Source organism: Canis lupus, chromosome 23 (genome assembly GCF_011100685.1).
Source record: "Canis lupus familiaris isolate Mischka breed German Shepherd chromosome 23, alternate assembly UU_Cfam_GSD_1.0, whole genome shotgun sequence".
In the NCBI taxonomy this organism is placed as follows: domain Eukaryota; kingdom Metazoa; phylum Chordata; class Mammalia; order Carnivora; family Canidae; genus Canis; species Canis lupus.
Genome location: NC_049244.1, coordinates 13,787,741 through 13,808,941, shown reverse-complemented (window position 1 = coordinate 13,808,941; position 21,201 = coordinate 13,787,741). Strand labels below are relative to the sequence as shown.

The 21,201-nt window shown below is 42.5% G+C and overlaps 2 long non-coding RNA genes across 3 annotated transcripts in view; one reads left to right on the top strand and one right to left on the bottom strand.

The window, feature by feature from the left end:
- The window catches only part of LOC102154000, a 62,778-nt gene extending 61,819 nt beyond the window's left edge, over window positions 1-959 (top strand). The window contains exon 7 of one of the 2 annotated variants that reach the window (XR_005376902.1): window positions 830-959. This is a non-coding gene — a long non-coding RNA (uncharacterized LOC102154000). The remainder of the gene's footprint in view (window positions 1-829) is intronic. The other variant, XR_005376901.1, reaches the window with a different exon arrangement.
- Window positions 960-8,058: 7,099 nt separating this feature from the next.
- Window positions 8,059-20,521, bottom strand: LOC119865357. The gene is made up of 3 exons (XR_005376899.1): window positions 20,387-20,521; window positions 14,009-14,127; window positions 8,059-8,525 (listed from the first exon to the last, which is right to left on the bottom strand). It is a non-coding gene; the product is annotated as an uncharacterized LOC119865357 (long non-coding RNA).
- Window positions 20,522-21,201: the final 680 nt, after the last annotated feature.

Here is a 21,201-nt window from a genome sequence, read left to right as displayed (position 1 = left end):
GCTCCCTCCCTAAAGATTGCACAGGAGAGAGTGGGAAGTTTTCACAGCCTTTGGGCATCCTTGGTGACATCTGCCTGTTTTCAAAGGAGGAAACAGAGAATGGTTCTTTCCTTTGGCTTTGTCTTCTCTTTCTACTTCTCTCACCTTCCCTTCAAAGCTGGGCACTGCCTCTGTGCTATGTGGATGTTCCCCAAATGCACATGTTCCCTTAGAGGCTGAAGCATTACAGTTGTGAAATACGTATGGGGGAAGGTGGACTTGACCTAGGTTGTCTCCATTGTACAGGCTTTATAGGTCTTCAGTATGCTAATTTATGATAATTCTCTAAGACCATGGAAAGTGGCATTTCCAAAAGTTATTTGACTACAGAACCTGTTATCTGGGGAGAGGGGAAGGGGCATGGATGTTACTTATATTTCACAGAACATTGGTCCAAGGAATGTAGTTTAGGGAACAAAGGAAAGGCCCTGCTAGGGCCACTTCAATACCTCCAGGCAGCCTCCGTGCCATATTTCCAAACCAGAGCAATGCAGGCTTTGGGGAAACCAAGAGACCAGGATATGAAAATGTCCTTCACCATACCCTGGCTTTTTACCTCAGTCAAGTTACTTAAGCTCTATGAGATCCATCTCCCCATCTATAAAATGGGGATAATTACACTTACCTTCTTAGAGATATTTAGAAAGAATGAGTGAGATACTGTACATAAAGCCTCCCCTCCCCCACATCGAATGCCTCACCCTCGGTGGGCTCCAACAATAGTTAATAACATTTCTATTTTGTTTTCAACTTCTCTTTTCCTATACACATCCACCTCATGTCATTAAAGACAAGATGATGGCCAGGAAGTGGAGAAAATATTAATGTGACCAAGGATGAATGTAATTTGGAGATTTCTGAGACTCACTAGCAGGACTCCTCAGGCAGCCATGCACTTGGGCCTGGTAAGCAGCCATCTAATTGGCCCCCAAATCATCTCCAGTTCTGCCAGTACCTATAACCATACCGATTACAAAAACCTGTTGTCATGACCAATAGTCCTTTGACAAGAATTTTTAGGGACCTAGGAAAACCTAATACTGAATTATCTAAAATCCCAGTATCCTCTTCTGGTATCATGGCAGGCTTCACGTGTCTACCTTTTTGTGAATGGAACTACCAAATCATCATCTTTGGTTAGCCTGAAATTGGGATGCAATTTCAGTCTAACCAGTTCCTTGTTTATCAGTCCATGAGAATGGTCTGATAAACAAGGAAAGAATCATAAGAAGAGAAGAAAAAGGACCAAAAAGTCAAAAAGCTCACCTTTAAATTTTAGAATTCAGTGAGGATTTAATAACTGACATGTATGGCCCATGGTCTGGTGTTCCATGGGAGAGGAGCAATAGGTACTATTAATTACAATCAGACTGTGGATGTCTTTAGTATGAGGAGTATGTCTTTTACTTCTGTCTCTCAATTAGGCCCAGGGTCTACCATACCACAGCAACTCAATAAAGTTAGCTAGCTGACTGGATGGTGCAAATTCTAGTACTAACTATCAAATCAGCAAGTTTTTAGAAATATTTACTGTGTGGCCACCCCATGGTGACTCTACTGGAGTGGTTCAAAAGAGGCAATAGATCTTTTCCCAGCTTAGGCATTTATGATTCTGTCTGGTAAGAAAGGCTTACGCGCGCATGCACACGCACACACACACGCACACACACACATCCCATACTATACTCTGAATATACTCCAAACAGTATATAATTAAATGGTAAGTTGCCACATGGAGACATGGTCTGGTGATTTGCGTTAAAGGAAAATTTGGTATGGGCTGAGGTAGCCTTGTGAGGGAAGAAGGACTCTTCATGAGGTAATAAAGAGAATACTGGCTTTGGAGTCAGACAGTTGCTTGACCCAAACTTTACTTAACTCTTCTGTCAAATGAGAATAACAGCACTTGACATATAGGGTTGTTAGAAAGATATAACAAATTAGAACATAGAGCAAGGTATTATCTTGCAATATTTTTAATATAATTTTTTTAAATTTTGCATAGTATGGGAAGTTGAATAATGCTCCCTAAGGATACCTACATCATAGTCCCTGGAATCTGTAACTGCGTTACCTTATATGGTAAAAAAAAAAAAAAAAAAAAGGCCTTTGAGGATGTAATTAAGGGTCTTGAGATGGGGAAAGTATCCTGCAAGTCCCATGTGAGCCCAATGTAATCACAGAGTTCCCTCTAAGGGGGAAGCAGGAGGACAGAGTCAGAGAAGGAGCTGTGAAGACAGAAACAGAGGTGAGAGGGATGCAGGGCCACCAGCCAAGGAGTACAAACAGCCTCCAAAAGCTGATGAAGGTAAATTCTCCCCTACAGCCTCTAAAAAGAATGCAGCCCTGCAGACACAAAGGTTCCAGTCTAAATCTAATAAAAGCCATTTTGGACTCCTTGTCTTACAGGTCTGAAGATGTGTTATATGAAGTCACTAAGCTTGTGGCAGTTTGTTACAGCTGCAACGAGAGACTCATACAGGTCGTTTCTGTTGAGCTGTTGCTCTTCAGCTGGGAGGGTGAGGCATTCATCCTTTCAGGAGGACAACAGAACTCAGACAGGAGCAGAGCACCAGATGGTTGGCTTTGGACATTCAAAATAGACTCCCAAAGCATATCTGGAGATAATAGATGTGAAAGCTAGGAGTTTTCATTTTGTAGAATCTGTGACTTTCTGAGAATGAAGAAAAAAAAAAGATTGCTGCTTCTGAAGGTCAAAAGCTTGTAAACTCAGGACTCGAGGATGGAGGAAGAAGATGTGTCCCAAGAGAAGCTCAGCCACTCAGGGAGGAGATAAAAGCACAGGGGTACATGGAAAAGGACAAGATTATAGGTAAGGTGTGATCCTCCCATCCCATAGGGAATGTGGTTTAGAGATGTGTGCAAGATGCTAGAAAAACCAGGTCAGATGAATTCAGGACATGCTGAACGTGCAGGAGAATCCCCTGGGAGCCTCTTAGAGTGCCACAGTAGAGTAGGAAGGCAAATGGAGGCAGCAAGAGCACCTGGGATAATATTTGTGGTTCCCACAGACATCCATAGTTCCTTGTGTCCCAGTGGAGGGACCCAGCAGAAGGCTGAAGGATCCACACACTGAGAGGGGCCTGGGGTCAGGAGAAAGACGGTGTCAAGTACAGACATCGTGACAACAGCCCATGGCTTGGTCATTGGACAGCAGTCAATACAGCAAGCATGCAGTGGGAATGAAGGCCCACTCCCCAAGGGTGAGAACGAGGGAGCTCAGCTGAGGCCCAAGGGGGCAGTCACTGGATTACAGCCTTGCCTTGCAGCCGAGATGCTGCTGTGCATGCTCTCCCTTGCACTCAGGCAGCATCCTGGAGACAAAGGGGGAAGGGAGAACCCCTAAGAAGGGAGATCAACCTTGAAAGGGAATTTCGACTCTGAATTAACTAAGTGTAAAGCCTGAATTGATTGAGCGCTGACTCAAAAAGAAATTAAATTTTAAGCCAGGAGAATCTGAGTTATCTTGATGTGACAAAAGCTCCCCGATCCCACCCCAAAGAACAAGTTGAGTTTGATTATGGAGAAATAAACTGAATTCCACCGCTGTTCTTGCAAGCTGTGACTACAAATTTTAAGCCTCGGACATAGATATGAAACACTTGGCACACAGTAGATGCTCAATGATATTAATTATCCAACCTACCTACCCTTCTGTGAACAAAAGAAGGGACCTGCCTAGGGGAAACTGAAGGGGAAGAACATATTTTATCAAAAGATTTGGTACCCAGGCTTCAAGAAAGTAGTACATTATCTATTGTTTTTGCCTGCTCATTTTAAGAACCGTTCTGTTGGTAACAGCAGCCTGATTTTTCTTTGGGGTGCACCCCTTCCTTGTTTTTTCCATGTGATTTAACTATGCTGACATCATCACCAGCCCTGGGACTGGCACATTATATAGGCCTATTCAGTCAGAATATTCTAGCTCGGTGATCACAGTAGTCAAGGAAAGTGAAGGGATCCCAGCTTTATCCCACCTTGATATAATTAAGAGTGAGATTCTCTTCCTGTTAGGACTGGAAAGCTGAAAAAAAATGTACGAAAGCCTGGATTTCCAGTCCTATCTTTCCATAATATGAGGGATCTTACCTGAAATTAAAGCCACGGCTGAAAAAAGAAAGCTTTAGAGAGAAAGATACCAGGAAGCATTATTAGTGCACCTGGATCCATTCACACTTGAACCTTTTTTTGCTTAAGCAAATGGTATGTCTTTTACTAGACAATGTAGAAGCCTGGATAAAACATTGAGGTGCACATTTCCTGTGTTCTCAAGATAACAAAGAAATCACTTTGTGGGGGACCCCTGAGTGGCTCAGTGGCAGAGTGTCTGCCTTTGGATCAGGTTGTGATCCTGGGGTTCTGGGATGGAGTCCCACGTCAGGCTCCCCATGGGAGCCCATGGGGAGCCTGTTTCTCCCTCTGCCTGTGTCTCTGCCTCTCTCTGTGTGTTTCTCATGAATAAACAAATAAAATCAGAAAGAAAGAAAGAAAGAAAGAAGAAGAAAGAAAGAAAGAAAGAAAGAAGAAAGAAAGAAGAGAAAGAAAGAAAGAAAGAAAGAAAGAAAGAAAGAAAGAAAGAAAGAAAGAAGAAAGAAAGGAAGGAAGGAAGGAAGGAAGGAAGGAAGGAAGGAAGGAAGGAAGGAAGGAAGAAAGAAAGAAAGAAAGAAAGAAAGAAAGAAAGAAAAAGAAAAATTACCTTGCTAGGGAGCAGAATCCAAGGTGAATGATGATGCCAGAAACGTTTGGACAAGTAGCATAGCAGGTATCATGAGGGCTCCTAAATACTGAGCCCAGTAATTTGATTTGGGGCGAATGAGCAATAGAGAGCCAGAACAGGTTGAAGAAAGAAGAGACACCGTGAAAAGATTGTGTGGAGGAAACTGACACAGTTACATGCAGGACTGATTAATGGGGGTGCTCTTAACCTGGGATCCTCGTGCCTAGGTAGAAAAAAAATTAACCCTTTTATTTACCCTAATCTTTGATGGCAATGCAGTATTTTCTTCTACCTTGAATGTAGGCACCAGATTGCAGTAGTATCTGTATATTTGTCAGCATAAAAATCATGGATATCTTCACATCCTGGTACAGTGGTTGCAGATATATAAAAATATCATTTATACTCCTTACAGCTTTAAAATTATAGTTGTTACTGAACCTACTACTGGATCTTGTTGTCTGAGGCATTAATATATTACTATAGATGTTTACGTGGGGGGGTTCTATTTCAATAACTGTATTTCAATGTAATTGGTTTGCTTTGTAATCCTATGTATTTTACTTTGCGCATCTAAAAATCATTATATGGCAGAGCCCTTAAGTTGTGCCAATGGGACACCAAAAAAGAAATGTCGCAAAAATTATTAGGAATCCTTGCATTAGAGGAGGAAGAGAGTCTGGAAGCCAGAAGGCTAGTGAGGAGGGTCTGACACAATCCAACATAATCCAAAGCTTTGAGTCAGTCAAGAGAAAGCATGGAAAGGAAGACATATCTCAGAGAAGTTTGGGGAAATTTTCAGCCAGCTGTAGAGGAGAAAATGCACCCATGCAAGTCACCCAATATAGGGAGATTTAAGAGAATGAGGATGCCAAGTTTTGAAACTTGAATGAATGGCACAAAATGAGTACTCAACAAATGATAGAAATGGAATTTTAGGACACAGAGCTGGTATATGGACAGCTTTGTGATCTATTCTAAGATTAAATGCTGGGACGTCCCCAAAGGAAATATTCTGTAGGAAAATTGCTATATATCCTAAGAGCTCAGCTCAGGGGTCAATGTGGGGCTGGGCTATAGGAAGGCTTCTCTATGAAGGTGAAGTAGGACATAAATACATTCTCTGCTGACAGGGTGTGGAGGAAATCAGGGACCTGGGTCACGGTGGCCCGAGCTCTGTTTTTGTGGGATTCCCCAATCCCCCCGCCCCCTGCTTCCTTCTGTGTGTTGGCTTTGTTACCCTCGGGGAGCAATAGGACAACACAGACTGTACAAATTCCCAGCCCAACATCTGCACACAGCATCAGGCAGGGAAAGGGCTCGTCTCTTCGAACAGCTTCTGTGGAGAGAGCTGCATTTTCAGATGCTTGTTCTGCTCAGACTGCCTTGGGTCAGGTGGCCTCCCTGAACAAGGGTGACCACACATCCAGGTCTGTCTGGAAGAGTCCCCATCTCCCTGTTGTCCCAGCATAATCATCCACAGTACCCCCTTTCACTCTCGAAAGCAGTCCAGTTTGGATGACAGAGCATCTGGCCACCCAGTCACCGAGCTAGGGAAGCAGAGAACAGATTCATCTGGGCCACGTCCATCCTGGTCCTGGGTAAGGAAGGATTCCCGGAACAAAATCAGGTTCGGTACCGGAAAGGAATGCGGAAGCTGACTAGTAAAATCCACAGGTGCCCACGGGGGCAGGTGTGATGAATGGATTCCTTAAGTTGGATAAGAAATATTTGTAGCAAGGCAAGACTTAGAAAGCTGGTGAGGGAGAACAGGCAGGAGCAAGCCTGCCCACGAGATGGGAAGAGAGGCCTTGAGAGAGGTGACTAGCTCTTACTCAGTTGTGAATAGCAGCCCTGGTTTCTTTATCCTGCGTCTCCTAGCAACCTCCAGCAGAGTGCCTGGCAGTTTTTGAAATCTTTTAATTGAAAATAAAACATCAGGAACTATTGGCCCTCAATACGGAGAATTCTGTAACTTAAGAAGACTTCTATTTCTCAAAATCGATCTCTCTTGCGATGTGGTGTGGTGCAAGAGGGCAGGCAGCTCCTTCAGACCGCCTTTATTCGGCTTCCCCTGTGAGAAGGCCCATGAGGACACACAGATGCAGACAGTAGAGTCTCTGTCCTCAAGAGTTTGTACATGATCAGCTAGAAACATCAAAGAGGCTGGTGTATAAACATCTAACTTTTTTTCTCTGTTTCTCAATTTAACCAAGTTTCCAAGCCACCGCTGCTGACCAGGAAAAACACCTTCTTCTTTTCCACTCAAAGTAATGCAGAATCTCTTAAATTTCAACTCGGTCAATTCAGGATTTAAATTTAGTCTGCTAACGATTTCTATTCAGGACCAGCTTTGTCATTTTGGGCCCCACCATGAAATGATAATGCATATATAATTCAAGTTATTAATAATTTCAAGACAGCAAGGGAAGAGGGTTAACTCAAGCATGAAGCCCCCCCAAGCAGGGGACCCCATACAGATCTCAGGTCAAGAAGCCACCCCTGACTCTTCTTTCTCTTCTTCCTCATACCCATGAGACAAGGCCTTTCAAATGCATCTACTTTCCCGCTTCCCAGGTTTATGAGGACATTTTGATATTTTTCCTTACAGAACCTCAGCCAACTGGGAGGCCTCCTCTACCTCATAATCATCATGTAGCACTCACATCACATATTCCCGCTCATTCCATCATTGTCCATTGCTTATCACTCTGGGGTCTGTTTGTTTAGACTTCTTTCTCAGTTATTTTACTCATAGGTACTTTCTTTGACTTATTGCAAATCTGGAGATTTCCATCTTTCAACTTGGCAGGTGAATAATATCCTGGCTGCATATGAGAGTCTGCAGGCACAGAGCTTTCCTCTTAGAAGTGTATATAGATATGATGCCACTTATTCTAATATGTGGTGTTACCACAATACAGTCAAATGACAGTGATTCCTTTATCCTCATAACTTTTTTTCTATCTTGCAGCATCTAGGATTTTTCTAAGTTCAGGAATTGCATCAGGATAGGGGTGTCTGGATGGTTCAGTTAATCAGCCGACTAAGCATCTGCCTTCAGCTTGGGTCATGATCCTGGGGTCCGGAGATTGAGACATGAGTCAGGACTCCCTGCTCAGCGGGGAGCCTGCTTCTCTCTCTCCCTCTGTCCTACCCACCCTCCTCCAACTCTTGCTCTCTCTCTCTCTCTCAAATAAATAAATAAAAATCTTAAAAAAAAAAAAAAGAAATTGTGCTGGATATACTGAATTGTATGGCTTTTCTCCTTAATACTGCTTATTACTTAGAATGTTTTTACTCTGGAGACTTCTTTCACATCAGTTCTCTCATCAGCTCAGATAAATTTCTTTTTATATTTGTTTGTAAATAAGCTCTCCTTTATCTATTCCTCGTGCCTTCTAGAACTGCTGTCATTCATATACTGAGCCTCATGGATCTGTGCAGAAACTTGCTGACGTTCTCTCTCCAGGATTTCCTTCTCTTTGCAATTTTGTTCCAAATTCTTACTCTTGAGGTTCATGTCACAGTAGTCACCATTGTCTTCCATTCATCTACAACACTTTTAGATTCAAAGATCATGGCTTTTATTACAGAGAATTTTCTCTGTGCTGTTATCCAATCACCTCTCGTGTTCTTACCACCTTTTCACTCGTTAGTGAAGGTATTTTCCAGCACCTTCTTTTCTCTGAGGAGCTGTCACCACATAAGAAGTCTGGGACTGGGGGCTGCTCAGTGGAAAGACCACCTAGAGAAAGAGAGAGAGAAGCTTGGTCAGTCCCTATTGGGCCTGCTCTCAGCTCTTTGTCTTCCCAGCCCAGGAGTAAAACAAGCCAATAAATATTTAAGGCAACCCCAGCTCCAGCTACCATCTGCAGCCATGTCAGAGGCTCTGAGCAAGAATGGCTGAGCTGAGCCCAGTCATTCACTCCCACAGATTTATGAGCAAGACTAATAGTTGTTATGGGTTTACAATTAGGTCAGCATTTTAAAGCAGGTTATTTTGTGGTAACACATAACTTAAATACATCATTTGCTGCTGTACCTCACCACCTACTCTCCCACTAGAATCAATGTTCAGTAATACATCCAGGAGTTCCATGGGTGATGCTCTCACACTTGGCTATGTTCTCTATTCAGTGTCTGGACTGGGATAAGCAATCCACAGCTTCCCCTCTGAAGTCCCCTCACCTAGTGCCACAACGATGCCCTGGCAATCCTGCCAGCTCTCCACCAACTCCTTGATCCCATTCCAACATGGAAGGCAGGGGTGCTACCTCCCAACCCTTCTCCAGATAAGGCCTGCAGTTGCCTACTTCAGTTGCTTCTTGTTGGCATGACACAAAGGCTGACTGACTAGTTCCAGATGAGAACTGGAATTCCAGTCCCCTTGACCCACAGATTCCCAAATATCATTCCACCTTCCTAAAGAAGATGCACCAGGCATTTCTCTGAGAGGCAACAGCACTTATGCTTCAATATCATTCCTTCCTAATTTCTTCCTCCTTCTAGATGGTTCCTCCTCTTGCATAGCATTCCAAGACTCCTATGTCATCCTGTATTTTCCTTTCTCTGTCGTGTATGTATTGTATTTTCAAAATCCTCCAAACATTATAGTTTATGCTTGTAGCTTAGCCTTGTGGGATTTCATGATAAATCATACCCCAACAAATCCTGTCTGTTGAAAACAAAAATAAATATTTTATCTTTCAAAGTATTGAGAACCAAAACCATCTATGCCCACCCAATTTACTGTCTATGTAAACATGACTATTTGAGGACACTGTCACCAGGAAAAGGAATTATTTTATTGTTCATTTCAGAGATTTTCTGAAAGTTCTCAACAAATAGCAATAGATAAGTCAACTACACTCATTAGCAATCAAGATCTGATTGAACCTCTTCTCTTGAAAGTCTTCACTTGCTATGTCAACCAGTCCTAAACTATTTCATCATGAACTTTGCTCACTTCTTTTTTTAAATATTCTATTAATTTATTTATCTGGGGGAGAGAGAGAGAGAGAGAGAGAGAGAGAAAGAAAGAGAATGTGCACAAGCAGGGGGAGGACCAGATAGGGAGGGAGAAAGAATTCCAAGTAGACTCCACACTGAGCTGAGCACAGAGTCTGATGTGGAGCGTGATCTCACAACCCTGAGATGATGACCTGAGCTGAATCCAAGAATCAGATGCTTAACTAACTAAGTCACCCAGCCCCCCTGCCCACTTCTCATAGAATCATGAATATTCCAACTTTCCCCTTCCATTTCTGAGATATTATTAAGACTCTGTTAAAGTAATGATCTCCCCTATTGTAGTAAGTGATGAACTCAGACTTCCTTTATCAACAGGTTACCATGGGTAGTATTTTGAGATGTCAACATTCAACACTATTACTTCTGCTATAAATTTGCAGAAGCTTATTTAAGAAATTTAAAACTAAAAAATCAATTATCCTAGACTGTATCCACGACTCCTGAGGGTAATTTGTATACAGAGAAAAGTACGAGGCATAAGAAATGAGGTATATAAAGGGAGGAGGAGAAAGAGGCATAACAACAATTCATTTACTCCTTAAAGCAAAGCAAACTTCTGAAGCAAGTATGATTATTATTACCCTCATTTCACAGATGGGGAGACTAACATATAAAGACCAGGTAACTTGCCCAAGACTACACAGCTATTAAGTGGCAAAACTGGGACTGAGCCCAGAGAGTCTTGCTTCAGAATACCTATGCATAAACATTGATAGTATCCTATTATTTAGGAAAACAATTGCAAAATCATGTCATAAACACTCCAGCATAGGTACAAATAGAATTTAAGGAAACAAGCAATTCTATGTAGGGAGGGGGTGAGGTGGGAGAAACAAGGCTTTATTGGGCTCAATATTGGGAGTGATGCTTGACCAGGGCATTGAAAGATGATCACATGTTCCCCCATGTGAACTGACCCAGAGAGCAAGTGTGCAAAGGCCCAAAGCTACCAACCAGTGTGGAGTGTCTGGGGAATGGTAAGGAACTTCCATAAGGCTGGGCCATGGGGAGTTATGAAGGAGAGATAGGCACTGTAAGAGACAGGACCGGCAGGGCTACAAGGGCTAGATCCTCAAACATCCTATGGGTTGGGCCAAGGAGTCTGGTCCAGAATACAAATTCTTGGATATAGCCACGAGCAGTCCGTTTCACCATCCCTCCCATTTCACAGTGGAGGCTTTGAAATCATCAAAGACATGGAGTCAGAAGCTTCTGCTCCCCAGCAGAAATCACAGCACCTCCCATTCCCATCACCTAACTGAATAGCAAAGGGCTATTGTTGTGTGAAGACATTCAGAGGTAGCAGGTAGAATTTCATCTGGAGTAAAAACCCCCGTTGAAACAAACACCTCATTGCCAAATCCCCAAAGAGCACATTATGTGAGATCATTGCTGTCTGTAGGTAAGTAAAGTTTCCACTTCGCCATTCTCCAGAATTCCTCCCCTCGGGCCTGAAGCTAAAGAGAAACATGTGTGATGGATGAAGTCAGCAGAAAGAGAGGTCTGAAACACACACCTTCCCCCAGGCACCTTTTCTTCTCTCTGAGTGCCATCCTGTGTTACTTGGTACATGTGCAAAGCAAAAGAGCAAAGAATGAAAGGCTGAATTGGAAGAGAGAGAAGAAAATCCATTATCATCAATTCTCAGATCCAGAACCAGAAAGAGTCATGAGGGAGGAAAGCAAAAGGCATTTCCATCATCTACTGAATATTTCTCAAGAGCTAGACTAAAACTAGAACAGAAATCATCAAGACTTCAGAAACTTCATTCTTACGGTGGGAGCCTACCCAGGCTAAATGAAAAAGGATGAAAAACAGAAGCTTCTATTTCTGAATTCCAAAACTACCACAGCAATCTTACCTTAAAAAATGGCAAGGACCTTAGCTCAAAATATTAACTCGGAAATTAGCATTCATTTGCATCCATTTCTTAGGTCCCCAACATTATGAGTAAAATTAACTTAATTAGTGAAATCAATTGCAAAAGTATCAAAGCTATTATTTGGAGCATGACAAAAAACAAACTCATAACACACACCCACATACACACGTGCACGCGCACACACACACAACCTTTCATTGTCCGACACACAGATGTTACTCAACAGGGTATATGAAATGATGGAGTCAGTCAATGAATGAATGGATGGTCCCCCGGTGGCCGTATGACGCATTCCTTACCTTCCCTGTGCCTCAATTTCCAGTGTATAAGAAGAAAGAAGTATGAAGGAGTTGATGAAGTTCAGCTAACTCTACCCAGATGTTTAATCGATAGTACAGTCCAATTGTTTCAGATACAGTCAAGATCTTGTCACCAGCCACATGATCACATCATTACCCATGACCCATTGCCTCTTCCCACCTATCTCAGTTTCAGAGTCCCACTTTTTCTTGGTGTCATGGTCATGCTGGGGAGAAACTGATTCCCAGGTTTTGTTTTCAGAGGAGCGCCTACAGAACACTCAGTGAGTGGGGCCCTCAGTCTGGAGGGCTCTTGGGTCACCTGATAAAGGCACCTGTGCCCAAGACAACAGGATTAGGAGCTCCCTTCAAGCTCTTGTGCACAAAGTCATCCTCAGCTGAATTGAGAAGTGAGGTTTCCAGCGCCTGCTACCACCTCTGGCAAAGGAAGCAAATAAAGTTGTTTCCTTTAACTCAATCAGCCAGGCTTTGCTTGAAGCCCCTGCCTGTGGGGGATTTACCATCTGGTGAGACAAGACTTATCCCTAAGGAACAAGGAAAGAGCAAAGTAAACAGTACTGGATCAAGGCCAATAGACCATGAGGGAGCATTTTTACCTCTTTCCTTCCTTTTGCCAGTGACCAGGAAAAGAGTGTCCTGGACAACAATAAATGCCTCATAAAGCTGAAAGTGAATAAGACTGCAGCTAAAAGGCCTTCAGACACCTCACAAAATGGTGATTCCTGGACTGCGAACAGACATTCCTTTCACTTCCACAGACTGCATATGGAGAAGAACAAGGAGGGGCTTTATGTGATGCTCAGACAAGAGCCAGGGAAGTAAATTTCCTTCCACAGGCTGATTTTATTTTCAGCAAATGCGTGCCTCAAAGTGTAGACCAGTGATTCTGAGACTTATGTGTGATGGAATCACCTAGAAGACACAGGCTACTGGGTCTCATCGCCAGAGTTTTTTGATTTAGGAAATCCAGGAGGAGCCTCAGGATTTGGAAGAAAGAAGGAAGTGGGGGAGGAAGGAGAGGCAAAGAGGAGAAAGAATACAGTCACTGAGGAGGAGGCTGTGGTGATTATAACTCTAACTCAGGGCTCGCAGAATCAGTGATCCATGGGCTCCAGGGAACCATATAAATGAGAAATGGCCATTGTACAATATGACAGAGTCATAGCAGGTGGGGTGGCTTTGGGGACTTGGAACTCCGTGCCCTCTCTAAAGGAGACAATCCTTATTCCATTCCAGCTGCTTGTTGCTATTCAAAGAGTGGGGTCCAGAGTTTGCCAAAGTTGCTAATCTTTCAAAAGAGCAAAATGGTTAGATTTTCATAAGACATGTCTATGAGGTAATGATAACCAACCTCACAATGAAAAAGAAAACTCTCCACTTTACCTAAGGTGACCCCAAAAGAGAGAGACCAGGATTAAGCAATTTTCCAGAATTCTTCTGTGAAACAATGACTTATATTTCTTAAACTATCAGAAAATTGGGCCCCTGTACCCAGAAGATGAGCAGATCATCTCAAATTTAGTAGCCTGCCAAGGACACTGAACTGCCCTGAAATTGGCTTCTAAAGAGATCAATGCCCATTTGTGCTGGATGACAAACATTGTTTATCCCAGGCCAAGAAACTGTGTGACACTTACACTTCACTAGAACTCTAGAAGCCGAGCAAGTCTCTCCTGACACAGTCATGGTTGGGGAAAGAGGCCTTGGTGTGGATTTCCAGTTGGAGCTACACCAAGGCTTCCCTCTCTGTTGCCCAAAGTGGGAGTGGAGCTCATACCACAGACAGTGGCCAGGAGAGCAGGATGAGGTGCCCTTGGGGGCAGGACTGTATCACTCATCCAAGTGTCTTGGGGCCCCAAACAACATGGGAGTTCAATAGTGCTGATGAGACTCCTTTGAAGAACTGACATACTTTCATAAAAATCTTTATTTCCTGTTCCTTCTCCTTGGGTCTCCACAAACCTGTTTGCTTTTCCTGCTCCCCAGGTCACTTACCACAGGTTCCTTGGGTTTCTGTGTCTATAAAACACCACCATTGTAGATGTTGAGAGTCTCCTTTAGAGCCGTTATACCAGGGGACACATCCTTTCCTTCACTCTTCTCTTCATGGAATTCTAGTAAAAGAAAACAGGTACAAGGGGAAAAAAGACAAAGAAAATTTCAAAAAATATATTTTTTTCTTTAAGTAGCAATTAATACTTGAGGCAACCTCCAAAATACCCAACATAAGGCACCCCACTGACAGCTGAGTTGGAATATACAACTTAATTTGGAAGATAAAATGGGAACCAGGGTGAACAACTGTCTGTTTACTAGAGACTGAGGGGGTTTTCCAGGTATTAGACCTTGGGTGCTAAAACCAAGATGGCCAAGGCAAACCAGTTGGTCATCCTAGCCTCCTAACTTCTCCCCCAAACCTAAATAGTTGGAGAAAGACAAGAGGAAGGAAATTGGGGATTCAGGAGAATAAACCCCTTGATCATACCATGTTGTTAGAGACACAAGATAAAGGAAAGAAAGAAACCCAAAAGCCTTTCTTGGCCTTTAAAGCACAGTGACCCATCCACAAATTAAATCCAGACCAATCAGCCCAGTAAAGTGCCCTCCCTTGGAAAGAGGAAGCTATGCATGGGCTAAAGAGGGAGGCAAGAGAGTGTTGGGGAGCCCTTCACCCCAGAGGAATTCATTCTAAGGTGAGTTCCTTCCTTTTACTTTCTAGGAGCCCTGACCGCCCTGCCTCTTAGATGCTCCTTCAACGACTTGCTCCACAGATTCCATTGTCTCTGTGTTCCAAAACAATAAAGCAATGGATTTTTGCAAAGCATTTCTGGAACCTGATTGTTTTGACACAGTGAACCTCAGCATTTGACCAAAGCAGATTTCTCTTCCATTTAGGTTATTTCACCGTGAAATGATTCCATTCAGCAACAGTGTGTGAGATGCCACGCAAAGACACCGCCATCCCCATTGATTGTCGGGAAATGAGGAAGCAAAAAGAGGCTGCTCAAAATGGAACATAAACTCTATTTAAAACAATTTTCTGAAAATCAGTGATTGCAGAGGCTCTGAGCCAGGACAGCTGGGAGCAAGCCATCAGATTCCCCTTTTAAGGCACAGCTCCCTGTTGCTGTCAGCAGACCACATATTTCTTAGCATCTCTGAAGAAATGTTAAATCAATAAACTACCTAGAGGTTGCTGACAAATCAGATGCTGTTCTATAAAAAGATGAACCCCATTGCTAGGGAGAAACTGAAGACCTGAATAATTTTTAGAAGGAAAAGGCCATTTCCACAACTTCCCACCCTGTATTCTGACCTCTGAGGCATTGTAGCCCATACAGGGGCACAGTCATAGGTCCTATTGACTCAAGGTTTAGGACCCCTGGGAAAGCACAAATAGAATATGGGCTTCAGAAATGTGCTGTTCCATGTTAATTTTGAAAATTATCGCTGACTGCAAAGTAATCCCTTTTATTTGGGTATTACCTTACAATTTCCAGAGCATTCCACACCATCATGTCATTAGCTTGCCACAGAAACCCTCTGAGTCTGGCCAAGTCAATATTCTTATACTTATCCCATAGCTGAGAAGGGGGATTAGAAAGCCCTTAGTAACTTGTTCTGGATCACAGGGCTAGAAAATGACAGAACCAGGCTTAAAACCCAGGGCTTCTAATTTCTAATTTCTTTCCTTATTCTTCTGGGAACTTAGTACCTTCATCAAATCCACCCAGAATTTCCTGAGATCTGCTACACAATCTGATAATAACTGTGATGTTCTGCCCCAAAGAACAAAATTTTTGGCTTCTCCGACAGATAAACCTACTTGTATTTCTTAATGTATCAACTCCTATGTCAATAATTGTGTGGATTTATGTTTTGTCTCCAACTTTCATTCAAATGCTTCACAAATATTTATTAGATTCTCCCATGCAGTGTGTGAGACACTGACAGTGGGCACACAAAAATAAATAGGACAGCTCCTGCCTTCATAGGCCTCACAGTCCAGAGCAGAGACTACCAAAGATTGTGTGTAAAGGGCCCATTAGTAAATGCTTTGGTGGCCATTCAGTCTTTGTCACTACTATTGAACTCTGCCTTGGTAGAGAGAAAGCAGCCATAAACAATGAATGGATATGTCCATGTTCCAATATAACTTTATTTACAAAAGCAGGCAGTGGGAAAGATTTGGCTCATAGTCTGTAGTCCATCTAATTCTTGACCCAGATGGAAACTCAAGGCATAAAAATCCAACAGTGAAGCAATATGTTAAGTATCCTAATGTTATATGTGCTTGGAGTGCATGTTGGCAACTCAGCACAATCATTCATTCCCACCTGTGGTTGGGAACTATAGCCACTGGAATCACCTTTCCTTATGACTCTAGGTTGAAGCTGACTAGAAGGAACTCATGAGATTTGGAAAGCAAGAGAAAAGCAGAGGCCATTACTTTAGGAGGTTGTAATGGTCAAACATGAAAAGAAACAAACATAGATATGCCTAGAGGGCCCCAGGGTGTCCTTTCCCTCCTTTTATCTGCACCCACCTCATATTCCCAATTTACAGCCCTGTTGACCAACAGTGACCCCAAATTGACTACAAGGCAATGGACTGTCAAAATGACATCCCATAAGGACAATAGCTTTCACAGGAGTAGTAATTTCTATACCTCACTCCATGAGCACTTCCTCTGGAGTCCCACATCAGCAACAGACATACATAGCATCTCAGATTTCCCCGTATGCTCCAGTCGTCTACTCATGTCTGTGCTTCAGGCAAACGTGATGAGTTACTATCTGTCTGATGCTCTGACTCCTCACTTCCAGACCTTCACCCCCTCAATGCTTTCCATTTTTAAGAAAAAGGTCCTGTATTAAATCCCAGATTTTCATGCTGTGGTCTAAATATTTGCCGTCTCCCTGCTGCCAAATTCACATGTTGGAATCTTTATACCAAAGTGATGGTGTTAGAAGGTGAGGCTTTTGGAAGGTGATCAGGTCATTAGAACAGAGCCCTTGTGAATGGGATTAGCACTCTTACAAAAGAGCTTCTATATAGCTCCCTACCCCCTTCCCCTCTATGAACTAAGTATCTTGGGGACATAGAGAAGGGGGTGATAAACTAATTAAATATTTATTCTAACTTGTTGGGGCAGGGGCTGAGAGAAGTTGAAAAGACTTTGCAGAGCTAGGTCAGGTTATCTTAGAAATTGACCCCAAGTCTCTGAGATGTGAGTGCAGATGGTTGACTGAGGGGTGTTCTGTAGGAGACTGAGTAAAGCAAAATTGGACCAGGGAAAGTATATGTACTGTAACTGCAACTGAGATCTCAACCAACCCCACAGGAGCCTCTTGACATGGGATGAACCATAAGAGAGATAAAGTTTGTGATAAATGGATCAGGCAGGGCTTCATACCCTCAGATTGACCAGTCAGATCCCTGAAGAGCAAGTGCTATGAGCCATCAGCCACCAACACCTCCAGTAGTATAGTAAATGAGTGCCTCAGTCCTGGAAGGGGGCTCTCTGTGGCAAACTATAGCTTCCATTAGAGGTATTAACTTTCAAGATGGCTTTGAAGGAAAAATACAAGTTATCTACATATTAAGATGGGAAGAGAGATTTAAAAGGTGAAACAGTCAAAGTAAAGCATCTTGAGGAATTCCAAAAATTTCTAATGGACCAAAGTATTCATGGAATAGAAGTACTAGAGATGAGGTATGTTGAGGTCAGCTTATGAAGGTCCCAGTTGACCTTTTATAAATTCCTTGTTTTACCCTAATTTGATTAGCATGATATTATATCCAGAGTGAAGACTTTTTTTTTAAGATTTTTTACTTATTTATTTATTCATAGAGACACACACAGAGAGAGAAGAGGCAGAGACACAGGCAGAGGGAGAAGCAGGCTCCACTCAGGGAGCCCAATGTGGGACTCCATCCCAGGTCTCCAGGATCACACCCTGGGCTGCAGGTGGCGCTAAACCGTTGAGCCACAGGGGCTGCCCCAGAGTGAAGACTTTAAAAGTGTTTGAGGATGGGTAGTGAGGGGTGAGCAGTAAGGCAATGGTTGGATGGGTGGTGAGTAAATGAGTTAATATATACATATGGATTGATGAGTGAGAGGACACTGAGTATATGGTGAGTATATGGATAGGTGGAAAGTGAATGGGTTGACAGATGCATAGGAGGTTAGTAAATAAGTCAATGGGTAAAAAAAGAATGAGTGAATGAGATATTGAATAAACTATCAATCATTCAGTCACTACCTGTTGGCAGTCATTCCTCCTTAGGCCCCCTGGGAAGCAAGGACTATATCTTGGGAAGAAAGAATAGCTGGTAAGCTAAAGACTTGAATACTAAATATATTGGTAGTTGGGTACCTCAGGGGAAGAACGTCAATTTGCTTCATTCATTTACCACACCTGGTTGACCCCTGTAGGCAACTGAGTCTGTATCCCTTCTTCCATACCACCTTGAAGTCAGGGATCATGTCTTCAAGCATTCCCCCCCAAAAGCAGACTCTAAGACAAGGATTATATGTAAGTATTTTATCTTGGGAAGGGATCCCAGATATTCCCAGTAGAGCAATGAGACAGAGAAGGGAAAACAATAAATAAACGTTGCTTTTATCAAGCCACTGCCATTTTGGGTAAATGAATTTTAATCTCAAGGGGTAACTCTGGGAAACTGTAAAACACATGCTATAGAGGTTTCGCATCTGATAGATGAGAGAGTAGGGGTATTTATACACTAACTCCAATCAGTCATTGTTTAATGGCAGCTGAGTGTGGTGGTAAGTAACTTCTCATCACCTTGGAGAATGCCCTCAGGAAAAGAGATACAGGTACTGACAGTTGGAAGGCTCACAAGCAGGCTGAAGTTTCAGGGGATGTGGGCAAGAAGCCAACAGCATTTGCAGTCTTATTCACTGCTGCAGTAAACACCTAGCGGATGGTAAGCACTCACATAAGTATACATAAATGAATGAATAAATGTGAATAAATGTGAATAAATGTGCATGAATGAGGCACTCACAGCCTGGTTTCAGACAGGAGATGAGGCAAATGGAGAATATATCTGAGGCAGAATTTCACACGCGTGTGCACAATCCGGCACAGTAACATAACTGCACCCCTCCTTGGGGGCTGCTCCTACAGGAAAATTATTTAATGTTTTCAAATTGCTTTAAAAGAGTCAATTTACTATATAATTGCAACAGTAACAATAAGCATAATAATTCTTTGTACTTAATAATACATTGGAGTCCGTGACAGTAACAATTACGCCTTAATGGGCTTTAGCCGGCAAAGGAATTCAACTTGGGTAATATTGTATACAATATATTGTATGTACCTGTTTTTTTTTTATTTTATTTTATTTCATTTCTTTGTTTTTGACTAAAGGTGTCTCCGTCACAATTTTCCCAAAGACCATATTCGGGAGATAAGGTCTGGAGCATGTAACTATGGTCTTATTTGCATATCATTTACATTTGCTGGCATAATCTCTTGGCCACTGGCTTTTGTGTTCCAAGGTGATTACTGTCCCCCAAAGGCTGTCATTTCACATTTAGGATAGAAGCCAAGTTCTAGCATAGTGAAGAAGAAAGGCATTGTTGTGAAGTTGATGAATATATAATTTTTCAGTTGTTCTTCCAGTTACCTTATGGGGGAAAAAAAAAAAAGGAAAAGAAAAGATTCCTTACCTATTAGGTGTATAGGTACTAGGCTGATCATTACAACCAACAAGTGCACCAAACACTTGACTCAAATGTAACCTCCTCTGGGTGGAGGAAGATCAGTCCCAAGTCCCAGCTGCATTACACCCAGTATAGCCAGGAAAGTCCCAGCAGCATCCGTTTTCCTCAAAAAAAAAATGTCTCCATAAGGATGATAAATTTCATGGTCACCCGAGCTTTAGCTGATTTCTCATCATCACAATTAACTTCTAAATAGGATTTTCTGAATTGTTTCCATTTTGCAAAAGAGAAAACTGAGGCTCAGAGAAATTAAATGTGCCCAAGGTGACACTTCTAGTATTTGCTCACAGCTAGAAGTAGAAGCCAAAGCTATTTTCCTGCCTGGCACACTGCCTTTTCATCCAGGCTGACTCCAACCATTCATCATTCAGCAAACATTTACCTTCACATAATCAAGTCAAACTTATCATTTAGCTCTAGTACCTTCTACTCTTTGTTTTTATATATATTCTATTTTAACATATTAACAACGAGCGCATAGACAGTTATAATTGGCACGGCAGTTATAAGTGGCATTCAACACTTTATGACATAATCTGTTACCATTAGGAGTGGCTTAAACAAGATAGAAGTTTCTTTTTTTCTCAAGCAAGAGAAATCTGGAGACAGGCAACCTGGACTGTTATGATGGCTCCACAGGCATCAGGGTCCTAGGCTCTTGCCTTTCTTCTTCACTATCCTCGAATTTAGCTTCTATCCCAAAGGCATCTCATGATCCAAAGGTGGCCACTAATTCTTTAGTGTTCCTCTGTGAAGTTGTCAGCAGGAAGAAGAGAAGGGAGGGGAGGGCAAAAGGGGTATATCTCTCAGAACAATCAGTTCCTTTTAATGAGATTTCCCAGAAGTCTGACCCCACACTTTATCTCATTGGCCAACACTCAGTCACACAGACGTATCAGGCAATTAAGAAAGCTTAAAAATATATTCTTTTTAGTTGAGCTCATTAATGCCCAAAATAAAATCTTGTTTTCATAGAATAAGGAGAAAATCAATCAGCTATTTTCACAACAGTGCTGCATAAGAAACCACCCCAAAGCTCCACAAACATTTTTTTTTTCATCTGTGTTTCCTGGATGAATCAAGGTTCACAGAATAATACCTGATTCTGCCAGAAGATGTCAGAAACAGAAATCTGGCTGTGGGATCCCAAACTGACAAAGTGGGAAAAGAAGCTATGGTGGAAGTGGTCTGCACTGCTGGAGTTTAGTGGAGAAGCCTGCCTGCTTCCCATGGTCCTACTAGATGGCTTACCTAGAGCTGTTTTGAAAACCCAGTTGGGGGCCCACCAAGAAAGAGAAGCCTCAGGGGTGTATTAAAATGGGAAAGGAGATGAAGGAGACTCACCAGAGATCAGCAGAATATGCATCACCAATATCAGCTAAAGGTGCAGTGCAGATCCAACAGGACTGCTGCACTGTACCTTGCGAGG